The sequence below is a fragment of the Panthera leo genome, chromosome B3 (assembly GCF_018350215.1).
Source record: "Panthera leo isolate Ple1 chromosome B3, P.leo_Ple1_pat1.1, whole genome shotgun sequence".
In the NCBI taxonomy this organism is placed as follows: Eukaryota; Metazoa; Chordata; class Mammalia; order Carnivora; family Felidae; genus Panthera; species Panthera leo.
In genome coordinates this window covers 117,101,361-117,119,726 of record NC_056684.1, presented here as the reverse complement: position 1 = coordinate 117,119,726, position 18,366 = coordinate 117,101,361, and the positions used below count along the sequence as shown (strand labels likewise).

Sequence of the window (18,366 nt, the reverse complement as noted above, 5' to 3'; positions counted from 1 at the left end):
ACCCTGATTCTGCTGGTGATATTATCATAAAATATGGCTAAAGCTCCGAAAGAATTGTTAAAAGCCCTGATTAATATTGAGGTTATGCGGCTCAGCCTACAGGCAGAACTAAAGGCTGGTGTCTGATCAATACATGATTACAACGCTGTCCACTTTTCTAAAACATTTTCTCGGCAGTGGTTGTACCCATGCTGAGGGGAGGGTAGTAGATTGAGAGAACCAGGCCTGATATGTGTTAAGTAGACACTTGTGTATAGTTTTGAGGGATTGAGATTAGGGTCAGCTGCACATTCTAGAAAAAGAATAACACAAACAAAATGACAGTGACTTAACCAAGACAGAAGTATATTTGATAGAAGAGGTCTGGACGTGTGGTTCCATGGATCGTCAGGAATCCATGCCTTAACATTTCTCTTCCACCCTCCCAGTGCTTGGCTTCCAACCCCAAAGCCACTTCCTGGTTCAAAATGTCTGCCAAAGTATCGGGCATCACATCCCAGCTTCAGGCAGGAGGAAGAAGGAAGAACATAAGAACTAAAAAGTGCCTGTCCCGGTTGAGACGCCTCCCTTCAAGCACATTTTCCGGGAGTCCCTTACTCTATTTACACATTGTGAAACACAGAGTAACAGCTCCAAAGATGCCCATGTCTGAACCCCTGGAGCTGTGACTATCTACCTTACGTGGCAAAAAGGACTTTGCAGATGTGATTAAATTAAGGCTCTCACGATGGCGATTCCTGGACCAGCCAGGGGGGACCAATGTAATCACAAGGATCTTTATAAGACAGGTAGGGGTGTCAGAGAGAGGGGAGATGTGATGACAGAAGCAAAGGGGTGTGTGTGTGTGTGTGTGTGTGAGAGAGAGAGAGAGAGAGAGAGAGAGAGAGAGAGAAAGAGAATGAGAGAGAGAGAGAGAGGAGGGAATGCTAGATAGCTGCCAGCTTTGAAGATAGAGGAAAAGACTATGAACCAAGGAATGCAGAAAGCCCCCGAAAGCTGGAAAAGGTGAGGAAACACATTTTCCCTTAGAGGGTCCAGAAGGAACAGAGTTCTGCCAATAGCTCAGTTTTAGCCCTCGAAGACCCACGTCAGACTTCTAACCTCTGGAACTGTAATACGTCTGTGTCGTATTAAGCCACTGACTTTTCGGTAACGTATCGCTACTGCAAAAGGAAACCGTCCGCATCTTGGGCCAGAACTTGGTCACTGACTACATCTCGCTCTAAGCGAAGCCGGGAAATAGTCTTTGACTCTGGGCAACAGTGTGCTGAGCCACCAATGGGGCTTTCTTACCAAGGAGGGAAGGAAACATGAGTGCTGGGGTCAGGAACAGCAGACATCCATGTGGGGCTGTTACACAAACAGAAGGCTCTCTACGTGTAGGAGACGAGAAAAGCATTCTTCTCAAAACAGAACTGGCAACACTTCCAATCTATATTGAGGTAATATACCTAAGAAGGTAGCATAAAACCTTGAGAAGCATTGTGGCAACGGATGAAGAAAAGGGCTCCAGTAATTCAAAGAACACTTTCTATTACACCTGTTCTAGCCGAAATCATCAGATGTGCCGATGGCCTGTAGGGTTGTCTGAGCCCAGCTGGGAAGTCTGTACCCTATAACAGGGCTTTGAATTTGAGAGAAATAGCTCACGCAGTTACCAGCGAGACTTTGGGTCTCCAAAATTTCTCTTGTTAATGTCAGGCCATGAGTAACCCTAGGTCAAAATCAACTTCCTCTCTTGTCCCAGCTAGCTACAAGCGCTGACACAGAAAGTACAGGTAGATCACCAAAAAGTACTTGGAAAATATAGTTGGTACATCCCGGATGCTCAGGAGATTTCTTTTTTGAATGACAGAAGGAGTAGGTGGGCAGGAGAGTAAACATGCCCTGAGTGGATTTCAGGATGGTCTCATTCTCTCAGTCAACAGGAGAGCCTCCTAGGTCTTGGGACTAAGTTAACTACTGGGTCCCAAGCCTGACAAGACGTTCCTATGCTCCAGGGGCTCACAATCCCAGGGGGATGATGGACAAGTAAACAAACTGTTGTTCTTCAACACACTGAGTGCTTTGACAGCTACATTTGCAGGAAGCTAGGAACACGGAAACGGCACTTACATCAGCCCTGGCTGCTGGGAACACTTTGCTGGAGGAGGTGGTGCTTAAACTGAATCTTTTTTTTTTTTTTAATTTCTTAAAATGTTTTATTTTATTTTTGACAGAGAGAGAGAGAGAGATAGAGCATGAGCAGGGGAGGGGCAGAGAGAGAGGGAGACACAGAATCCGAAGCAGGCTCCAGGCTCTGAGCTATCAGCACAGATCCCGACGCGGGGCCTGAACTCACAGACCGCGAGATCATGACCTGAGCGGAAGTCGGATGCTCAACCGACTGAGCCACCCAGGCGCCCCTGAACTGAATCTTAAAGGACAAGTTGGAACGAGCTAGTGGGGGGATGGCATTCCAGCATCATGCGCAAAGCCACAGAATCAGCAAACATTGAAAGAGTGCTTGCTATAGGTCAGGGACTGCTCTAAGCACTTCACATAAATGAACTCATTTATATGCAAAGAAGCCCCATGAAGCAGGTACTGTCATTATCCCCATTTTTTTTTACAGATGGAGAAAGGGAGGCAGAGAGAGGTTAGGTAACTTGCTGAGGTCACATGGTCTGTGAAGCCGGGGTTTGAATCTAGGCACTTTGGGACCAGCATCCATGCCTAGAGTCAATCATTTGCATGGCTCTAGGGAAAGGGGGAAGAGTAGTGGAGGGTGTGAAGAAGGAGGCAAACGAAGCCAGAACTTGAAAGCCACAGTGAAGCATTATGGATGAGCTTCTTCTAAATCCTGCTTAAGAAACAGAGGTACTTTAACCAGGGAGAGATGAAGACTTCTCCTCCCGGAGGAAGTCGGGGGGCCAGGAGCAAGGACCAGGTGGGATCCTCGGGATGCCTGATGAGGCTCCTGCACTGAGGGACGAAGAGAGTTTTCTGACTCAGACTGAAGATTATAAATACATCTGGTCAAGGCAACGATGCCTTGATCTTTACTCTTTACTTTTCTCTCTTGCCTGGTAGCCATGAAGCCAGCTCAGAGGTCCCATCGCCTGTGACATGTCTTTACCCCTGGGAGGTGAGGGCAGAGGCTCTCCCTGTCTCTTTAAATGACATCTCTCACTCCCTTCGATCATGTAGTTGCCAGAACAGGAGCTGCCATTGGTGAAGACTGGGAAACCAGACTTGAGATGAGGCAACTGAATGATGTCCACCAGGATCACTAAGGCCAAGTGCAAGAGCAAACCAGAGGCAGACAGAAGAGATAATCTGAAACCACTAAAAATGGGGAAATTCAGAACACAGTGATAAGAAGCAGAGTGGATGTCATGATTAACCAGCATTCAGGAGTCAAAGATCACAGAGAAATGGGAGGCCCAGACACAGCATCAGCCTGGCAATGATTCAGGGGAGTAGAGATGCCAGAATCACAGCAGATGGTGCTGAAGACATAAATTAAAAATTCAGGGGGCGTCTGGGTGGCTCAGTCGGTTGGGCATCTGACTTCGGCTCAGGTCATGATCTCATGTTCAGGAGTTTGAGCCCCACGTAGGGCTCTGTGCTGACAGCTCAGAGCCTGGAGCCTCCTTCGGATTCTATGTCTCCCTCTCTCTCTGCCCCTCCCCTGCTCATGCTTTGTCTTTCTCTCTCAAAAAAATAAACGTTAAAAAAAGTTAAAAAAAAATTCAGAAGCATGGCTATGACAATCCCTGCGACCCTACTCCCTTCCTGAACCCTCTCTTGCAAATAGAGAAGTGATAGCCTTGATTACAAAGAGATGAAACAGTGGGGTGATTATTAAGATTGCAGATTTGGGGGGGCCTATCCCCAAAGGGCATGTGGTAAACCCTGACATCTGCATTTAAAAAATTCCCTGGGGTGATTGTGGCACAGATGGTCCACGGTCCACTCTAAAGATTCTGACTGCTGCAAAAAATCGGGTGCCTCCTCTACGTGAAAGATCCTTGTTTCCATGCTTCCCAACTAGACTGCAAGATCCCAGCGCATGTGGGCTTTTCCTCGTAAGTCCTTGTATCCGTATGTATCCGTGTGTAGTGTAAATGCTTAATAAGTGTTTGCCTCACGCATGAGCGTGTACATCATTCGGGCTGTCACCAGGACTTCCGAACATCTCGCCTCCAATCAGATGAAAGAGGACAACCAGCAGGGCAAGAATTAAGCAGAGCAGAACAAAGGAACGTATCTTTTGACTACATGCTGTTTTCTGGGACCTGCAGACCACCGACACCAGGTGTCGCAGGGTTGTAAAGCCGTGGTTCCCACCTGTAAGAAGCATACCTAAGGGTGACCAGCATGTGGGGAGAAAAGATCAAACAAACGAGGGAGAAAAGCACAAAGTCAGAGACTACATACAATATGCCTAACTGCACACTGACCCCTGGTCGGGAGAGAAAAAAGGCTGCTGGCCCTCAGAGTAGTTCGCGAAGGGAGTGAGGGAGGAGGTTTGAGGGTGCCAGACGCATGCCAGGGCTCTCGGAGGGGACTAAGTAATTCAGAGAAGGTGGCAATTTTGCTGGGAAAGGCTGAGGGCATCTCAGCTGGAGACCTTGGTTGGGGTGCCCAAGCCAAGATCTGTACAGAAAATAAAAGTGAGATGTGCTTTTCCTATCTTTCCCCCTCATCTGCCTGCGGAGAAGGGTTCTAGCTTGGCCCCCGTCTTTTCCCCCAGCCTCCACCCTCCTTCAGGGTCCTTGCAAAGCCACCCCATTCCTGGGCTGTTGCCAACATGCATGGCGAGGACAGTGGGAGAGAAACACCAAGAAGCAAGGTTAAGTAAGTACTGGTAGGTTTTTGTGTTTTGTTTCGTTTAGGGTGGACGTGATGGAGAGGAGATAACAGGGAGGGTGCCAGCTCGTGAGAGAAGTAGAAGAGGGAGAAAAGAAAGGGCTCTTTGATTTTTTATTTTTTAAAAAACAGTTTGAATGTTGATTTATTTTTGAGAGAGGGGTGGCTGAGCAGAGAGAAGGAGACAGAGGACCCAAAGGAGGGTCCGTGCTGACAGCAGAGAGCCCAGCGCAGGGCTTGAACTCACCAACCATGAGACCATGACCTGAGCCGAAGTCGGATGCTTAACTGACTGAGCCACCCAGGCTCTTTTAAAGACATGGACTCTTTTAAAGAAATGCTGTCTGGGTCCATGGATCCCCTTCATGAAGCTTGGGAATTGCATGTACTTAGTATTTCCTTTAGGTTACGTGGATGGTTGCCTTTTAACACTGCTCTGATCTTTTTTCTTTCGTACGATGTGTTGTGTAAACAGCCACCTCTGCTTCATGTGGAGGTCCATCCGGACGCCAGATGAGCGCATTGTAATAACTTCCCTGAAGTTATAGTATAGAAGTTATGGAGGTAATAAATCCCCTGGAGTTATGAAGCTCCCATCAATCCCCATCCCCAAGTTTCCTCTTTCGGGACCAGCTTCAACCGGTGGCCCCGAGTCTTTCCAGCACCCTCCTTCACAGACTTCTCCAAACCCCTCCGCTGGCAAACAGCCCGGCTCGCAAGAGCCAGACGACAACCTCAGCAGAAGGCAGGGATTGGTTAACCAGCCACTGGCTCCCTTTTGTTTCCCAAGGATACACCTGGGGCCTTCAACATGGACTTACCCTGCCACACTCAGTGTCAGCCCGCACACATAGGAATCCCCGATTTAAACCTAATCACGCAGGGCAGTGTTTCTCAACGTGTGGTCCCAGCATGTGTATCACCTGGGAGCGCGTTGGAAATGCACATTCTCAGGAGCACACCGTCTTATGGAACCACAAACGCCAGCCATCTGTGTTCCAATAAGGCCTAGTCAAGCTGACAACCACTGATCTTGGAAAACATTTGGCAAGAGTGGGCTCCTTTTTACCAAGGCCATTGCCGTCCTTGTTTCTAAAGGGTTGAAAGTGGCCCATGTTGTGCCTCCTGGGTTTTCCACTTTCAGGTCAGAGATGAGATCTTACTGCAGCAAAAGGGCACTTCAGCTGTTACGTGGAGTTTAATGAGTGGCTCCAGGAGCCATCACGAGTGGGCAACGGGAGTTACTTGACCACTGACAGAACGAATTCTGCAGGGAATGCCTGCAGGTCTCAGGAAGAGACTGATCCAGAGAGAGCCAAGAATGCTTGGGGGCCCCTCCTTTGCCATCCATTGCTTCCAACATTAGGCGAGGGCTGGCCGCTAACAAATTCTGCTAGGGTTCTCTCAGGAATAGTACCATTCCAGGTGAGGCTGAATCTTCCAGAGAGAGATAAATTCTCCCATCTATCCATACATCCACCCATCTGTTCATCCATACAGCTATCCATCCATCCATCATCATCCATCTGTCCATCCATCCATCCTTTCTTTTATGTAACTAACCCACAGATATGTATTGGATTCCCCGTAACTTGAGCTAGTAGAGATGTTGGGACCAGTTAATTCTCCCTCCTCCGTAGCCAGTGAGTAAAGCCCAAGTGCCTCTGGTGCCCCATTATTTCTGTCTCATCTTCTTGTTGCTTTGAGCGTCCTCGTCCCTTAATAGGCCCCCTCCTCCCCATGCACACATCTGGAACCTCCCTTCTCCAGCTCTATTGGTGAAAAAGCCTTCATCTAAGCACAGAAGGAACCCCTACCTCCTCGTCTTCACTCACTCCCCTGCAGCTGTTCTCAGTGCCTTTGTTCTGGTGCCACCTAATTTGGGGTTAGGAGAGAAAGTAGGCATCTTCCTTGCGCTCTGACTTCCTTTAGAACATTTCTTCTTTTTCTTATGTAACAATTCCTGATTACTTGAGGCTTGCATATTCCACTAGCTTTCTGCCAATTTTTGTTAATTCCTCCTCATTCATGAAAGACTCTGACACTGTTTTATTTTCCACCCCAAATCCTGCTGTTACCATTGGTGACAATGTTATCCACCCGGAGGACCCATTTAATATGTTGGCTTCTCCCCAGTGACCTTCGAATTCCAATCACATCCCTCTTCCTGTCTGTAAATTGTGTGGAGACCCTGCTGGAGTCAGAGCTGAGCAGAGTGACCAGGTTCTGGCCCCCAGAATTTAGAAAGCACAATATAATGATTTTTAAAGGTTGTGCAAATACTTTAAACATTTCAGTTCTCCAAGCGCATTCCAACGCTCCAGCCATACCCTATGTTTAATGGTAAAGTTCAGGACTCTCCGCAGGGCATACAAAAAGCCACGCCCATCCGGCAGCCTCTCCCTGCCCACTCCCTGGGCCTTTGCACATGCTGGTCCTTTGCTCACCGCTCCTGGCCTATCACCAAGCCCTCCTTCAAAGCCCTGCTCAGATGTTACCGCCTCCCCCTCTCCGCACTCCGTGTGGTCCCACAGCCTACACACGTGCGTCCCCATCAAACTGCCTGTCACACTGCATTGCGGTTGCCTGCCCAGGGATCAGTTCCTTACGTGTAAGCCAGCTGCCACCCTTGCCTTCCTGTGGCTGCTTCCCCACATAGCAGAAAGAGCCGCTAAAGATGCCAATCAGGTCAGAGCCCCTCGAAACCCTGAAATGGCCGAAGTCCTTACAAGTCCCCGCAAGACTCTCCACCATCTGACCACGCTCCCCACTCAGCTTTTTCCCCCAGAAGCCACAGGGCCAATTCTCAGTCACCTCACCGAGGCTTCTCTGACCACACTAGTAACACAGCAAACTGCCTCCACCCTGCTCTCCTGACCCCCTTTCCCTGTCCTACTTCTTAGAGTTTCAAAAGCACTTATTCCCTTTCACGTACGAGTCACTGTTTCTTACTAGCTAGTGTCTGTACTCCCCACCGAAATACAAGCTCCACTGGGGCAAGGACCTTTATCGATTTTGTCACAGACGCATCCCAAGCCCCTGGGAAAATGTCCAGCCCATGGTGGGTACTTGATAAAATGAGTTTTGTTTTGTTTTGTTTTTTTTACACAGAATTACTTTTTCTTAAAAAAATTTTTTTATTAACGTTTATTTATTATTGAGAGACAGAGAGAGACAGAGCATGAGCATGGGAGGGGCAGAGAGAGGGGGAGACACAGAATCCGAGGCAGGCTCCAGGCTCTGAGCTGTCAGCACAGAGCCTGACGCGGGGCTTGAACTCACAAATCACGAGGTCACCACCTGAGCCGAAGTCGGACGCTCAACCGACTGAGCCACCCCGGGCGCCCCATACACAGAATTACTTTTGAAAGACCAATGCAGTTCCCAGATGCGCCCGCGATACAAAACTTCCCCCAAACACCATCGCTTATTTTTTTTAAGTTTACTTATTGATCGTGATAGACAGAGAGAGTCCATGGGGGAGGGGCAGAGAGGGTGGGTGAGAGAGGATTCCAAGCAGGCTCCACACTGTCAGCATGGAGCCTGACGCAGGGCTCGAACTAATGGACCGTGAGATCCTGACCTGAGTCAGGATCATCCTGAGTCAGGATGCTTAACCGACGGAGCCACCCGGGTGCCCCCATCGTCACTTACTTTGCTCAGGGATCTGCCAGCTGGGCAGCTTGATGGGCTCACCTCACCTCACTCTGTGCAGCATCAGCTGAGGTGGCCTGGCGGGGGGCCGGTGGACCCACTTTCCAGATGTCCCACGGCCAGCACGGTAGCTCTTGCTGATGGCTGGGAGCTCGGCCGGGGTGTCAGCGGGGGCCCCTCCTTTCCACGTGGGCCTCTCTGTGGGCTGCTTGGCCTTTATCACTGCTCAGTGGCTGGATTCCAAGAGAGCATCGCAGGAGCACCTGACATTTTTACGACCCAGCCTTGGCCGGCAGGAAGCAACATATGCGATGAAGCATTACTTCAGCTAGACCCTGTTGGCTCCACCTTTGGGGATGGAAGAGTGACAAAGTTCTAGAAGAGGATGTGGGACAGGAGATGGCACTCCACACAGCTTTGGAAATACAATCTGCCACACGGGGCTGGCGCCAAAGTCTCGTTACCCCTTGTCAACAGTGTTGAAAGGGCACTTACGAAGGACTGGGGCAAATTGTAAACCTCCGGGTATGTGACAGGACACATGAAGGGGTGTTAATAAAGTTAGAGTTCATTATGCCAAACTGAAGTGGACGAAGCAGAGGGTTTGGACTAAAAGTGTGCTTGAATCCCAAATTTGCTTGCTGTGTATAACCCTGAAAAAGTCACTTAATGTCTCTGAACCTCAGCTTCCCCATCTGTAAAATGGGAATAATAAACCTACCCAGTTTGCTTGGCACTATTAACCTACGATAATGCCCGGGTAAGTGTTCCCAGACCACAAAACAGTTTGCTCTGCGCTTTTGCAACAACGGTCTAACGGTCGTTTGGGTTTTTATTCCGAAGCGACATACCGCAGGAGAAGGATCATCGGCTGAGCTGTGGATGTGACGCCCCTGACTTTATGGCCAGGCCTGCTATCGATTCACTGTGAGATATTGCACAAGTCATTAACTTTCCTGAGCCTCAGTTTTATCACGACACAGAGGAATAATGCCACCGCCCTGCTTAACTCTGAGAATTATGGTAAGGACTTGATATAGGTGAACTCTGAGGCATAGGGTGAAGACTTAATATAATATGGGTTAGGTCACTTGGCAGTAATTACATTGTTACCTGAGCATGCATTATTTTCTATTTTAGAAGAATTAATTTCTTGTCAATACCTAAGTAACAGGTTTTAAGTTTTAAAAATGTTTATTTATTCAGAAAGTGTGCATGAGTGAGAGGGGGAGGGGGCAGGGAGAGGGAAGAAGAGAGAACCTCAAGCAGGCTCCATGCTGTCAGCACAGAGGTTGGGGATCATGGTCTGAGCTGATATTAAGAGGTGGCTGCTTAACAGACTGAGCCACCCAAGTGTCCCTAAAAGATTTTATTTTAATAAAAACTTTAGAAAATACAGCTAAGCAAAAAGAAGACACTAACAATCACATAACTTCTGGGGTGCTGGGTGGCTCAGTCAGTTAAGCATCCAACTCTTGATTTCAGCTCAGGTCATGATCTCACAATTCATGAGATCGAGCCCCAAGTCGGGCTCTGGGCTGACAGTTTGGAACCTGCTTGCGATTCTCTCTCTCCCTTCCCCTCTCTCTGTCCTTCCCCCACTCATGCTTTCTCTCTCTCTCTCTCTCTCTCTCTCTCTCTCTCTCTCAAAATAAATAAATAAACATTAAAAAAATCACATCATTTCCCCCTCAGATTTTCTCTCTCACTTCCTCTTCTTTTCAAAAAATAACCCCCCTTTTTTTTAATGTAGCTCCTATAGTTAAAGAAGTAGTTTTCCACTTTGTTTGCAATGATACTACGACAATCAACAGTTGTAAGTTGTTGTATCTCCTATGATTTCCTTCAGATGAATCTCTGGAAGTGAAACTTCTGGGTTATTTTCAAGGCTTTAGAACCTGCTGCACCGAATCCCCCTTTGTCTGGAAGGGCACACTCATGCTTCCTCCCTGGACCCTACACAGCACCAAAATTTGCATTCTTGTCTATCATTGCTAGTCCGACTGGGAGGCAATGGCAGCCCATTTAAGAAAAGAACTCTAGGGGCACCTGGGTGGCTCAGGCAGTTAAGCATCCGACTCTCGATCTCAGCTCAGGTCACGATCTCACGGTTCGTGGGTTCGAGCCCCATGTCAGGCTCTGTGCCGACAGCTCAGACCCTGGAGCCTGCTTTGGATTCTGTGCCTCCCTCCTTCTGTGCCCCTCCCCTGCTCACGCTCTGTCTCTCTCGTGAAAATAAATGAACATTTAAAAAAAAAAAGGAAAGAACTCTGTTCTTAGAGGTGAGATGCAAATGTTTCTACTACATTTATTGACCATTTGCATTTCTTCTACTGGGGTACCCCTCTTTTTATATCGATTAATAGGAACTCGTTAAGTATTAAGGATATAACAGTTGATCTGAAATTTATGCTGTACGACGTCCCCCCTTCTATTTGTTACTTACACTTAAGATGCCTTTAGAGGCAGAGTTTTTAACTATTTTATGTTCAAATCCATCAACTCTTTCTTCTATGGTTTGTGCCTCTCTTGCTCTGCCTACAGTATTGTGAAGGCTTTTTAGGGGATGGGCTTTTATGAGTTTTGGTTGTTGAATTGATTTATTCATTCATTCAACAAATACTTATTGATGTGCCAGGCACTGGATGGAGTATTATCTAAGGCGTAGAACTGAGCTCAGGATGAGAACATTGATTCCTGAAGGGTTTAGAAATTGAAATGAGCACAAACCCAAAACACATTCCACTCTATTGAAAGACCAGCTGCACAGAAGGCTTCGGCCCAGGGGGTTTGGTGATGCCACCCAGAACTCAAATTCTGGGGTCTCGGGCCTTTTATTTTATTATTTTTTTAAAAAACTTTCCTCCCCAATAGCATCATTTTTTTCACTCTTGGTTTTATTTATTTAGTTTTTTCATGCTCTATTTATTTTTGAGAGAGAGAGACAGAGTGTGAACAGGGGAGGGGCAGAGAGAGAGGGAGACACAGAATCTGAAGCAGGCTCCAGGCTCTGAGCTGTCAGCACAGAGCCTGATGCGGGGCTCGAACTCATGAACCACGAGATCATGACCTGAGCCGAAGATGGACACTTACCCGACTGAGCCACTCAGGGGCCCCTCAGGGTATTTTCCAATGACTAAAATTGATATGGGCATGATGATGGTAAGGAAATGGCAACATAAACAGCCATGGATGGGAAGGGTTGAAGTGAATCTAGGGAAAAGTATCTAAGGAAGTTTGTTCTACATCAGCCCAAAAGGAATCATCGTCAATGACATGATGTTCCATTTCATTAGTCAGTTAAATGCAGATATTATCTATCCCCCTAAGACTCCTTTCAGAATCTTTCTGAATCACAATAATCACAAGTAAGGGAAGAATTGCCCTTCCTTTGAGGGTTTTCACTGAGCGGGGCCCATAAGCAAGGAAACACCATCTTGGGGTCACTGTCCCTTAGCCGGACCTCGTCAATTCAAGCAAAGTTATAACATCCTTCGTTTTCCAATCGCAACCTGAACAAACCTCTGCTTATTTATTCGTTATACTTTACTTCTTTTTATCCCACATGTTTCTCTTGAAGTGAAACACTAAATCTCTAGAAAACTCCCCCCGAAATTAGGTGTTCTGCAAGAGATGAAAAGAGATGAAAATGTCCCATAACACGTGGGACATTCCAGCAAAGGCTGGAAGAGGACACGATGCTTGGCCTTCTCTCATTACCCTGGGAGAGGAGACGTGGGCTTGTCGAGGTCCAGGTAGAGCACCAGGCCTCACCAGGAAAACCCCCAAGCAGGTGGCCGCCCAAGGGGACCCTCCCACCTCCATTCACTGTCACCAACTCATGCCTGAAATGCTACCTGTATAGCCACTCACTGCCTTGAGTAAATGTCCTCACGTGAGGAGGGGACATTGTTTGCCCCTCATGACCCTAGCCTAGCCCTGAAAAAATGAATGGGACAGTGGGCAGCCACCCTGACTCATGACCCCTATGTGATCAACGACTGTGTAATGAATACATTGCTGATCGTTATTTCTAACTCACCTCATGTCTTAGGATTAGGCACCAGCCACTTGGTTTTGAGAGGAGAAAGCCAGCCTGCGGCTCTCCGGCATGTGCAGGAGGGACGGATAAATATTCCACGGGGGAGATACAGGTGGCAAAGGAAAGGCCCTTTAAAGAGGACCCGTTTCTGGCTATTTCATGATCTTGTCTATAGCCGGCTCTGACACTGGGGGTTCGTAAAAGAATCTATCCAAAGTTGTGATCCTCATTCCAACACTGCCAAAGGACCACCTTCTGAAGGCCAGAAGTTCACAAAGTGCCAGTAGAACAGGTTCTTCCTGGAGGCTGTGAAGGAGAAACTGTTTGGTACTTCTCTCCTGGCCCCTAGTGGGTCCTGGCAATCCTTGTCGTTTCTCGGCCGGTAGGCGCTTCATTGCAATCTGTGCCTGTTTGGATGGCAAACCCCTCCATGGGGACACCCGTTTCCTTGTCCCTTTGATACCCCTCACCCCACCCTCTATGGGCACCCACTTCCTGTCTCTTGGGCTGGCTCATTGACACTGGGCCTGAGTTCCCCCGGAAAAAGAGAGACTCCTTTATTTCTCCCGCTCCTCTCCAGCCGGGGCCACCTCCCCATCTCATTTCTCTAGATTTGGTTTCCCCAAGGATGAAGATACCCACAAGAATGAACTAGGCTGCCTCGCCCCTTTGTTATAAGAAATAATAAAGACACTGTGTCCATTTAGGTTATTATTTATTTATTTCTATCATAGATCTAAAGGTGCGCGTCGTAGGTGCGACGATTCAGGAATTCATTCTCAGATGCAGTTTAACGCTTGAGATAACTCTGTGAGGTCAGCAGGGGGCACTCTTTCCGCTTTTCCGGTGGGGACCCTGGAGCCCCCTGTGCCCTGTGGCAGCCCACAAGTCAAGGTGCAGTGGCCTCCAAGAGAGGAGAAGGGGGGAGCTGTAGGCAGGGTGCGGGTGTCAGGGGTGTGCTGTCCGCAGAGAACTTAAGAACGACAAGAGAGGTGGGTGATGAATGCCTTCCCGCTTAGCACCCCAACGATGCTGGGAACAGAATCCAGTCTTGGGGTTTCAAGTCCTGTGCTTGTCCTTCTCTACCTCAGCTCCTCAGAGGTCAGGGCACAGTGGTTTGGGAAGCTTCTGGAGGGGCATCCCAGACACTCACAGTTAGGAGAAACTAGATCCTTCTTTCTCAAGAGAGCATGGAGGGTCCGCTTGAGGTAGGGAGGCAGCCATGGAAAGCATCACGTTAGAGCTAGGAATTCTGAATTTTGGTGACACCGATTTGCTTCTCTGTTGCTATGCAGCCATCGATTTTAGTTTAAAATACAAGCTATTCTACTTCCCATCATTTTTATTACCAAATGTTACCCTACCCCCTCTACTCCCTGGCTCCCAGCCCTGCCGGGCCATTCCTCCTCCCTCCTGATCTTCACTCCGTCCCTGCAATCCCACGCCTTCCACTCACCCCACACTTTCAAACCCTGGAAATGATTGCAAGCAACCCATGCCGCTGGCCGCCCTTTTCCTGCTTTCACAGGCAAGAAGAGATGCTAAGTTTTAAGACACAATATCAGTACGGTAAAACTTAACTGCGCTCATCTTTTTGGCAGAAACCAGCCTGTCGGCTTAAGGCAGAAATTATTTTGGGGTGAATGGATGTCCTTGCCTGAGGCCGCCCGGCATTTCCTTCCAGCCCGGAGTTTGCAGGCTCTCCTGGGGTGCAATAAACAGTATCACCACACGGGGGCGCTGTTGCCCTTGAAAGCCACCACGCTTCCACCGAGAGCAGCTCCAGGTAGGAAAAAACTGCCAGGATCCACGACTGCGATACTGATTTCTTATTTCTTCTACAATGACAATCACCGGTGCTCTGAATAACTGCTTCGTTTCTTAGTTCCAGAGGTGGCGTCTGAAGTCTGTCTGATGTCATTTACAGCATTTTCCAGTGGCAAATAATGAAGGCCAAGGGAGACCTGCTTGCAGCCGAAGTCACGTGCGAAGGTTCTTCAGGAGTTTAAAGGTGTCCCGGACTTTCAGGCTATACAGATTAAACGAACCTGTGAAATGCTGCCGTCCAAGAGAGAAGAGGGGGGAAAAAACGAGTAGGCAGGATAGAAGAGTTTTAGATTCATCAAAGGACAGTAAAGGGGAAGCAGAGGTAGCCGGAGCAAGCCTCGGCCACTACGGAGCAGTGGCGGCAGCTGATTACAGGAGTGCACCTCAGCCAGCGGTCCCAGAACTCAGGGGACTGCAGACTGCAGGCCGCGCTTCTCCAAAGTGCCTGCAGCCACCTCGATCCCCCAGATCCTCGGCTTCTCCAAGCATATAGTAGGTGCTTAGCCTTGCCTGCAGACAGGGACGGTCCTTAGCTCATACTAACTCCAGAGGCGGGCTGTGTATTTGGAGAACCTCACAAAGAAAATCGGGGCAAGCCGATCGGTGTGAGATTTGGTTCTGCCACAAACTAATGAATGCGTTGTACAAGCCGCTTACGCTAAGTCTTGGGTCTGTCATCTGTAAACGGAGGGGCTTGGGTAAGCTGCCTGCTGAGTCTGTTCTGATTGGGACGCACGTCTCTCCTCCCCCCACCCTGCCCACCGGGGACAGCCTTCCTGGTCTTTCAGGCCATGTCTCTGTCTTGTACCCTCAGGTGGCCAGATTGGACCACTTGCCGCACCCTGAACCAAACCCCCCTTTCCTCCTTGTGTTTCATGCCCTCTGCTCCATCTCAAGTTTTACTCCTACTTCAAGTCCCAGCACAAAGACTACGTCCTCTGGGAAGCCTTCCCTGACTCCACAGGTGCAAAGAGTATCCCTGTCCTTCGTGAATTTGCCGCACTTTATCCATACTTCCCTTTCAGCAGCTACCGTTTTCTCTCTTGTGTTATAGTGATTATCTGGAACCTTTTTGTGCCCACTGGGTCTGCAGGGCCATGATTTCCATCTGACCTGCCCATTCCAGAGGATCCAGTCCTGGGGCCAGCACACGCAGGGACCAAGGAGGTGGCTGATGTCATCAACAATCACGTGTGCACACACACATCGTATTTTGTGTAATGGATTTGAGTTCGAACACTCTGATGTTCAGCTGACGGGACTTGATCCCTGGTGCCCTCACGCTGTCTGTCTCCTGTACATAGGCCGGCTTGTAGATGGTCAGTGCAGGAACTTGGAGCCAGACTGCCCAAGTTCATAGCCTGGCTCTGCCACTTGCAAGCTGCCTGAACTTGGGGAAGCCATGAGCTTTCTCTGTGGGTCTGCTGCCTCACCCATAGGGTGAAGGTAATGACAGCAGCCACTTCTCACGGGAGCTGGGAGGATAAAATGCCTTGTCAGAGTGACTTGAACTCACGTCCGGGAACATCCGTGGCACGACTTCTTTGTTCTAAGGTGAGAAGGTATGTACCTGCCGGAGCCTCATTTCCAGCTTCCTAAACCCACCAGATAATGGAGCCCCTAGAAACCTCTCATGGGCTGCCCTTTGTAAGATAACACCTTAGTGACCCTCAGCCCTGGCCTCCTGCCCCATCCCTCACCCAGAAACCCCAGACTGGCTGATTCCCTTGCCCCCACCTGGCTCACCTGCCCAGGTATCAAGGAAAAAAAAAAAGTCACACATTTGAAAAAGTACTCAATCAAGGCAAGCTTTCCATAATGCTAGCTTTGACTAGTATTTTTATCCTTACTAATTACAATGCTAGCACCTCAGGACCTCTTGCCAGTTAGCAGTATCTTTCTTTCACGGTTAAAAAACCCCCCACAACGCCTTGCGTTTGCTCCTATGCCTGTTCACGTCTCTGGCTAGTTTTACCAGCATCCTCTGCAACGAGCTGGGAAATGCCATCTAAGACAGCCTGCACCCTGGGTGGGCTCCAGCTTTGCATCCTCGGAGTGCGTGCAAAACAGATTAACCGGCTATCATTCCAGCCTGCCACCAGCCATTTGCTAAACTGCACAACTTGATAACGGCAAGTGTCCCACACCCCCCTCCCAGATCCACCCAGGCGCCAGCCTTTCTTCTTATCTCTGTGGTGTTATGGCTGTAATTCACCTGACCCACTGTGACGTGCGTCCTCCCAGCAGATCTGTGCTTTTATCTGCTAGGATTCAAGGATAGAGGAAGACAGGAAAGGGCATGAAGAGAGGCGAGAAAGGACAACGTGACAGAGCAAGTGTACTTCGAGTCACCTTCCATGAGGGGAGGTCTGGAACGTTCTCTCGGGCTCAGAGCTCAGGCACGTGTGTGCCTCCCTATCCTTGGGCCCAGTCTGTATCCTAGCTGCACCACGATTTCAGAAAAAGACAAAGCAAAAACAAAACAAAAAAAAAGCCCCCAACCCACCTTTTCCTATCTTTATGATCCTATTCTAATCTTTTTTTTTTTTTTTAATCTACTTCCAATTCCATTTCCTGACAAAGAAGATTATTTTGAATTTAGACACTCCCCAATGCACTGGCCCCTGTCTGTTGTTGGCGGAAGGCAGGAACGGGTGAGAGAGAATAAATGAAGCACCAACACCGCTCCCCCTCCCCCCAGTCTGACCAGCTGATGTGGGGCTTGAACTCACAAACTGTGAGATCATGACCTGAGCTGAAGTTGGCCGCTTAACCAACCGAGCCACCCAGGTGTCCCAATCTTTCCTGTTCTTTCTGAGCCTGGTGCTTATCACCAGGCGCAGTTCAGCTGGCAGGGCGCATTCCTGGAAGCAGGATACTGGCTTCCCGCAGTCCATTTCTTCCCTTTATGCAGGGGTCACAATCAGGTGCCACAGCGTCATACCTGAAGGCGTAGGTCCCTTGGCCCTCCCCTGCGGCAGCAGTAGCAATGACAGTAATTGTAGAAGTCATGACGCTGGCAGCCAACGGTCGCCGAATGTTTACCGTGTGCCAGCATCTTCTGTGTCCCCTTGAAGCTACCCAGCCCTCCCGCTAGGGGGCGCGCCCTCTATCATCAGACCCATTTTGCGGTGGAAGCGAGGAGAAAGTAAACATCTGCGCAGCTGATGCCCGCGGCAGGATTGGCCCCTGGCTGTAAGCATCCTCTCTAACTGGCCCCGAAAGCTCAAAGAAAGAAATGCTTGCTTCGTCCTGAGCCGGAGTGTGGACGACCAGCTTCCTGTTAGCGGCGGGCAGCTACCGATTCAGTTACATGGGCGCTAGCGCCCAAGGTCAGGTTCGGGTGCCGCTTCCTTACAGCTGACCCATGGAGTTCTGCCAGAGGCCTAAACGGAATGACGCTGGTTGACTTTTTTGTGTGTGTGGGATCCCCTTCTCCTTTGGGGTTCACTTGAACTGGAAACACACTGAGGAATTAAAGACCATCAACTTCAGTTACACATCTGATACTTGATGAGTTTGAGGCTTAAAATGCAGTTCTGGAATATTTGTGAAACTTCTCGCATTCAGGGCTGAGAGCAGGTGATAACAAGAAAAGAAAACCAGCCTGAACGTTTGTGGTAGGAATATTCAGATCAATGTTTACCAAAAGTGAGCAATGATACAGAGCTCTGTTAAAGAACACGTTCTTGTGGTGTTCCGGTATTTACATTATTTTTACTTCAATGTTATAAACATTAAACTAGGAATCAACTTTTTATGCTTTTAGTTCTTATATAAGCCATATGGCCAACGAATGCACAAATAAAAACAGAGACACCGAAGAGTAAAATTCGAATTACGAAGCATTAATTGGAGAAGCTCAGTGGGGTAAGTGTCTGACTCTTGATTTCAGTTCAGGTCACGATCTTGCCCTCATGAGATCAAGCTCCGTATTGGGCTCTACGCTAAGCATGGAGCCTGCTTGAGATTTTCTCTCCCTCTGACCC

General features: G+C 48.7%; 1 protein-coding gene and 1 long non-coding RNA gene across 2 annotated transcripts in view; both read right to left on the bottom strand.

Annotated features, from left to right (window-relative positions):
- Window positions 1-18,366, bottom strand: part of RGS6 (regulator of G protein signaling 6) — a 595,776-nt gene that overhangs the window by 113,499 nt on the left and 463,911 nt on the right. The window lies entirely within an intron of this gene.
- On the bottom strand, window positions 13,253-17,419 carry LOC122222899. The gene is made up of 2 exons (XR_006203939.1): window positions 17,322-17,419; window positions 13,253-14,608 (listed from the first exon to the last, which is right to left on the bottom strand). It is a non-coding gene; the product is annotated as an uncharacterized LOC122222899 (long non-coding RNA).